Genomic DNA, 6,653 nt, shown 5'->3' with positions numbered 1-6,653 from the left:
AATTCAAATTGAAGCTGAAGAAAATGAAAACAGATCCACGAGAGCCAAAATATGACCTTGAATATAGCCCACCTGAATTTAGAGTCCATCTGAACAACAGATTTGATAAATTAAACACTAAAGACAGAAGACTAGAAGAGTTGTGGGATGACATCAAGAACATGATACATGAAGAAAGCAAAACGTCATTGAGAAGACAAGAAAGAAGGAGATGGTCAAAATGGATGTCAGAAGAGACACTGAAACATGTTCTACAGCATAGAGATGCTAAAGCAAATGGAAGAAATGAGAAGGTACAAGAGCTGAACAGAAGATTTCAAAGATCAGCTCAAGAAGATAAAGCCAAATATTACAACAAAATGAGCAAAGATCTGGAATCAGAAAACCAAAAAGGAAGAACACGCTCAGCATTTATCATGCTAGGGGAACTAAAGAAAAAATTCAAGCCTCAACTTTGGTTAATGAAAGATTCTCTGGGAAAATTACTGAATGATGCAGAAAGCATCAAGAGAAGATGGAAGGAATACATAGAATAACGGAACCAAAAGGAAATGGTTGATAATCAACTGTTTCAAGAGGTAGTGTATGATCAAGAACCAATGATACTAAAGGAAGAAGTCCAAGGTGCATTGAAGGAATTGGCAAAGAACAAGGCACCAGGAACTGATGAAATAAAAATTGAAATCTTTCAAGAATGTGAGGCAGCACAGGAGGCACTCACTTATCTCTGCCAAGAAATTTGGAAGACATCTATCTGGCTGACTGATTGAAAGAGGTACGTATTTGTGCCTATTCCAAAGAGAGGTAACCCAATGGAATGCGGACAGCATCAGACAATCCGTTTGATATCCCATGTGAGTTAAGTTTTACTAAAGGTATACAGAAACAGCTACAACATACATTGACAGAGCACTTCCAGAAGTTCATGCTGGATTTAGAAGAGGTTGTGGAACAAGGGATATCATTGCTGATATCCTATGGTTCTTGGCTGAAAGTAGAGAATATCAGAAACATGTTTACCTGTGCTTTATTGACTACGCATAGGCTTTTGATTGTGTGGGTCATGGCAAGCTATGGACAACACTGAGAAGTATGAGTATTCCGGAACACTTAATTGTGCTATGAGGAATCCTTACCAGGACCAGAACATGGGAACACTGAATGGTTGAATATTAAGAAAGGTGTGCAACAAGGTTGTATTCTTTCACCATACTTATCCAACCTGTATGCTGAGCAAATAATCTGAGAAGCTGGGTTATATGAAGAAATACGTGGCATCAGATTTGGAGGAAAACTCATTAACAACCTGAGATATACAGATGATATAACCTTGCTTGCTGAAAGTGAAAAAGACTTAAAACATTTACTGATGAAGATCAAAGAGCACAGCCTTCGGTATGGATAGCATCTCAATGTAGAGACAAAAGAAATCCTTACCACTGGAACAATAAACAACATTCTTATCAATGAAGAAAAGTTTGAAGTTGTCAAGGAACTTCATTCTTCTTAGATGAACTATCAATACTCATGGAAGCAGTGGTCAAGAAATCAAATGACGTATTGCATTAGGCCAATATGCTGCACAGAATCTTTTTAAAGTGTTGAAAAGAAAAGATATCAGCCTGAGAACTAAGGTGTGCCTGACCCCAACCATGGTGTTTTCAATAACCTCATATGCATGTGAAACTTGGACAATGAATAAGGAAGACCGTAGAATAATTGATGCCTTTGAGTTATGGTGTTGGAGGAGAATATTGAAAGTCCCATGGGCTGCCAAAAGAGCCAATAGATTCATTTTGGAAGAAGTGCAGCCAGAGTGCTCCTTAGAGGCCAAGATGGTCAAACTTCATCTCTCATATTTTAGACATAATTGTCAGGAGGGACTAGTTTCTGGAGAAGGATATCATATTTGGTAAGGTGGAAGGCCAAGAAAAAGATGAAGACCGCCAACTAGATGAATTGGCCAAGTGGCAGTATCAATGGACTCAAGCGTGGCAACAGCAGTGAAGTTGGCCCAGGATCGGGCAGTGTTTCATTCTGTTGTGCATGGGTTCTTTATAAGTCAGTACCGACCTAATGGCACCTAACAACAAAATATGTATACGTGTGTGTGTGAGAGAGAGAGTTTTTGTGTGGCCCTATAAGATAAGCATTGGACTGCTAACCACAAGGTTGATTGTTCAGACCCACCAGATGCTCATTGGGAACCCTATATAGTGATGCTATGTGTTGGTATCTACTTGACGGCACTTAACAGCTATATGTGTATATCCTGTTTCATAGTTTCTGGGTGGCTCAAATGGTTAATGGATTCAGTTACTAACCAAAAGCCTGGAATTTCAAGTCCATCTGGAGATTTCTTGGAGAGAAGGTCTACTTCTGAAAAATTAGTTATTAAAAACCTTTTTAAAAGCTCTTCCAAGTGACCCCAATTGCAGCCCTCCAGTACGTGGAGCAATCCACCAGCCCCATCTCTGTTTGGCTTGCACCATTCAAGTGCTCCCAGGTTCCTGGTTCCCTTATATGTTTTCTTCGAGCTTTAAAGACGTGAGACCACTGGGATGACTGGTGTATCTCTGAAATGTGGGTCCCTTGCCATGGAAGATAATGACAGTCTGGCTCCAGGAGAAGATGCAAAGAGACAGAAGGTCTCAGAATGCTGTCTGAGCAAAGGTCAAAACAGGCTGGAGACTGAGTCTGTACCCAGCAGTGAGAACATGAAGCTGTAACAACTGTCGGGGAAGGTAAGAACAATTCTGACACTCAGTTGGAAGATGAGGAAGAGGAGGAAGAAGATGGCCTTTCAGAGGGAGGTGAAGAGGAAGAGGAGGAAGAATAAGTGGAGAGTTGTGCACACATAATGAACCATGTCCTCACTGAACTTGATGAAGGCATCACCAAGTTTGTAAATTCTAATGAAGGATTCTCAGGAATTGTAAAAGGAAGATAGTCTGACTTCACTGTTTACGAAATAGGAAAAGATGGATGTATCAGCGATTTGGATGGCTTGTCCATTCCAGTGGATGAGGAGAACCCTTCAGAAGATGGATTTATGTACTGTTTTGACAGCTGAAGAAAAGCAGTGTTTAGAAGAGCTCCAGCTTTTCAAAAAATAAGGAAACCAGTGTTATCACTTAGGTTGTTGAGGACACCAAAGAGAAAAGAACCATCATCCATCAAGCTATTAAATCCCTGTTTCCAGGAGTAGAGCCAAAAACAGAGGATCAAGAGGGGAAGAAGTGCTTTGGCAAATAAAAAAAGAATTCATGGCCAAAATTGCTGCCACTTTGTATTATACAAGGATAACAAAGACATCATGGATGCTATTAATGTACTGTCCAGATACTTAAAGAGTCAAGCCAAACATAATTCCCTACATGGAACCAAAGGTAAGCGAACTGTCACAGTTCAAGAGATTGCTGTTCTCAAAATAACTGCTCAAAGACTTGCCCACTACAACAAGTACTTGATGAACGTTAAACTCGGGAATTTCAGCTATCAGACGAACCCTTTGAAATGGGGAGAACTTCAAGGAAATAATTTCACTGTTGTTCTCAGAAATGTAACAGGAACTGATGAGCAAGTACAACAAGCCTTGTACTCTCTCAAGGTGATTGGATTTATTAACTACTATGGAATACAGAGATTTGGACTATAGCTGTCCCTACATATCAAGTTGGAAGAGCTATACTATAAAATTCCTGGACTGAAGTCATGAATTTAATATTACAACCCTGTTTGGGATCTGAAAAAGGGTACTTGGTCAGTTTCAGGGAAGACTGGATGAAGAGTAAAGATCCAGCTACTGTCCTCAGAGTAGGACCTGTCTAAACGTGTGTGGCAAGGCAGCTGCTTCGAGGACTTTTAAAATTTGGAATAAGGAATATAGTCTCTGCATTTGACATAATACCAAGAAATAGCTGCTTAATGTATATCCATAGATACCAAAGTTGGTGTGGAATAACATGGTGAGCAAGAGGGTAGAAAAACATGGGCTGAAATCTGTTCCAGGTGACCTTGTTCTCCAAGGAGCCACAGCCACCTATATCAAAGAAGATATTAACAATTATTCCATCCATGGTATGGTAATGTCTTTGCCTGGTTTTAATGATATATTCCCAAAGCATAAAATTAGTGAAGCCTACAGTGAAATGCTCATAGCAAACAATCTTGACTTTGCCAATATGAGGTACAAAATTTGAGATTATTTCTTGTTAGGAACCTACCGAAATACCATTATTCGTCCTCAGAATGTCAGCTGGGAAGTTGTTGCATAGGATGATCCTAAAATTCCACTTTTCAACACAGATGTGGACAATTTAGAAGGGACAGCACCATCAGTTTTTGTTTATGAAGGCAAATACAAAAGGTGGAATTTTTCTTCTTCCTCTACATATGCTGCAATGATCATCTGAGAAATGCTAAAAATGGATACGAACATCAAGAAGCAGATATAGCTCAATACCACCTGGCTCAACTGAGGAACTTTTCCATGGATTAGAAAACTCACAAAAGTCAACTGTCACTTACTGGCTTCCTCTTCATTTCTCTCTCAGTGCAGACCTATATGCGGGTTTTGAATCTTTGCAGTGTTTGTATTTGTATTTTTTCAAAGTTGTATTAGCTTAAATCAATAATTGGCAATGTTTGTACACATATGGAAATCCTGAGGATCCTAACTCTAGTTCAGAGAATATAAAATTGGTCAGAATATATTTCAGGGGCTTCATTTGATAGTAAAATGTCAGCTCTATTGACTTTGCAATAAGAGAGGACCTTGGTTAGAAGTAACAATTTTAGGTGTTTGCTACATTCTTGAAGGGCGATAGAAATTTTTACAGATCCATGAATGGAATACACAACAATGCATCTTAAGATACAAATGCCACAAAAGGAATCTTGACTGTGGATGCATCATTTGAGAGTCCCTGCCTCATGCTTAGTTCAATGATAATAAACATCTCCAGGCTTATAAACACAGAAGCAACTACCCTCATCTAGCTCCAGCCCCTGCCCCAGGTTCAGGTAAGTGCTTAGAGACATTTCATTGCTATAACTTTTGCCTTGATATTACAGTCTTGCCAATGGCTGCAGTGATGTGGCTTTTCTTCTTGCTGTTAACAGTTGCTGCTGTTTTGATTGGTTAAGGTCTGGTTTTCACCCTGAGTGTCTTTTATGTTCAGTTCTCTCTTTACAGGACTGGTATTTGCCCCAAAATAAATAATGGCAGAGAAGAAAACTTTAAAAATGTACAAGAGCTCCTCCTATCCACTGTATTCCCCTGTCACCAACAGCTTAGATATTTCTATTCCAGGAATTGCATAAAACTTTCCTCTGATGTGAAAGGTCAGTTGTGCCTTTCTACAGTTATGTGACATAATGGGACCAATGATTATTTTCTATCATTTCTACAACAAATGTAATAAATATGTTTTTTAATTAAAAAAAAAAAAAAAAACCCTTTTGAAGTACAGGTATACTCCAAGCCATATGCAGGTGCCATGAGTAAAAATCAACTCAATGATAACTTCTCCTCTTTCATGAATGTTTATACAGATGGAATGTTTCAGGGTTTCTCATAGGAAGAATGAATTTTTGTTGGAATCCCTTATAATAGGATTGCTAGGAATTTAGAGTTAAATTCCTTATTTAACATTTCTTGTCTGGTGTTTTGTGAAATATCATTACTTATATCTGAAATTTTGTCTCCTACCATAAACCATACCTAATTATTACCAATTTTAATTATTTGCTATGTTTTTTAAATTTGTTCATGCTTTTACTTTAATTTAACAAATGATTTTTAATACATTAATAAAAGAATGGTGGTGGTGATGATGGTGTGCCATGGAGTGGATTCTGACTCATAGTGACCCTTCATAGGGTTTCCAAGGCTGTAAACCTCTACAGGAGCAGAAAGGCCTCATATTTCTCCTGCATAACAACTGGTAGTTTTGAACTGCTGATTTTGAGTTAGCAATCCGACTCATGACCACTATGCTACCAGAGATCATTAATAAAAGAATATAATATATTAATCAAGTAATGTCTGGTACCAGATAATAGCAGTTTAAGAGATGTAAAATGCATTATGGTAATTCAGAAAAATGAGAGACTTCTTTCTATGAAAAATTTGTTGTGTTGTTATTAGGTGCCTTCGAGTCAGTACCGACTTATAGCGACCTAATGCACAGCAGAACAAAACACTGCCCGATCCTGGGCTGGTCTCACTATCGTTCCCATGCTTGAGTTCATTGATGCTGCTTCTTGGCCAATCCATCTCGTTGAGGGTTTTCCTCTCCTTCTCTGACCCTCCACCTTATCAAACACAATATCCTTCTCCAAGGACTTGTCCCTCCTGACAATATGTCCAAAGTATGAGAGATGAAGCTTGGCCATCCTGGCCTCTAAGGAGCGCTCTGGCTGCACTTCTTCCAACACAGATCTGTTGATTCTTTTGGCAGCCCATGGCACTTTCAATATTCTCCTCCAACAACTTAACTCAAATGCATCAATTCTTCTACGATCTTCCTTATTTATGAAAAATAATATCTTACCTAAACTACTGAGAACAAGCAAAATCTAGAAAGGAAGAAATTGTGAGAACTTTGGTGGTGGTGATGGTGGTGGTTATGTGCCATGGAGTTGGAACC

General features: G+C 38.8%; 1 pseudogene; it reads left to right on the top strand.

Moving 5' to 3' along the window:
- The first annotated feature begins 2,561 nt into the window (after nucleotides 1-2,561).
- Nucleotides 2,562-4,481, top strand: LOC102824874 (annotated as a pseudogene).
- Nucleotides 4,482-6,653: the final 2,172 nt, after the last annotated feature.

The sequence above is a fragment of the Chrysochloris asiatica genome, unplaced genomic scaffold (assembly GCF_000296735.1).
Source record: "Chrysochloris asiatica unplaced genomic scaffold, ChrAsi1.0 scaffold00123, whole genome shotgun sequence".
Taxonomy (NCBI): Eukaryota; Metazoa; Chordata; class Mammalia; order Afrosoricida; family Chrysochloridae; genus Chrysochloris; species Chrysochloris asiatica.
This window is presented reverse-complemented; position numbering and strand designations above follow the sequence as displayed.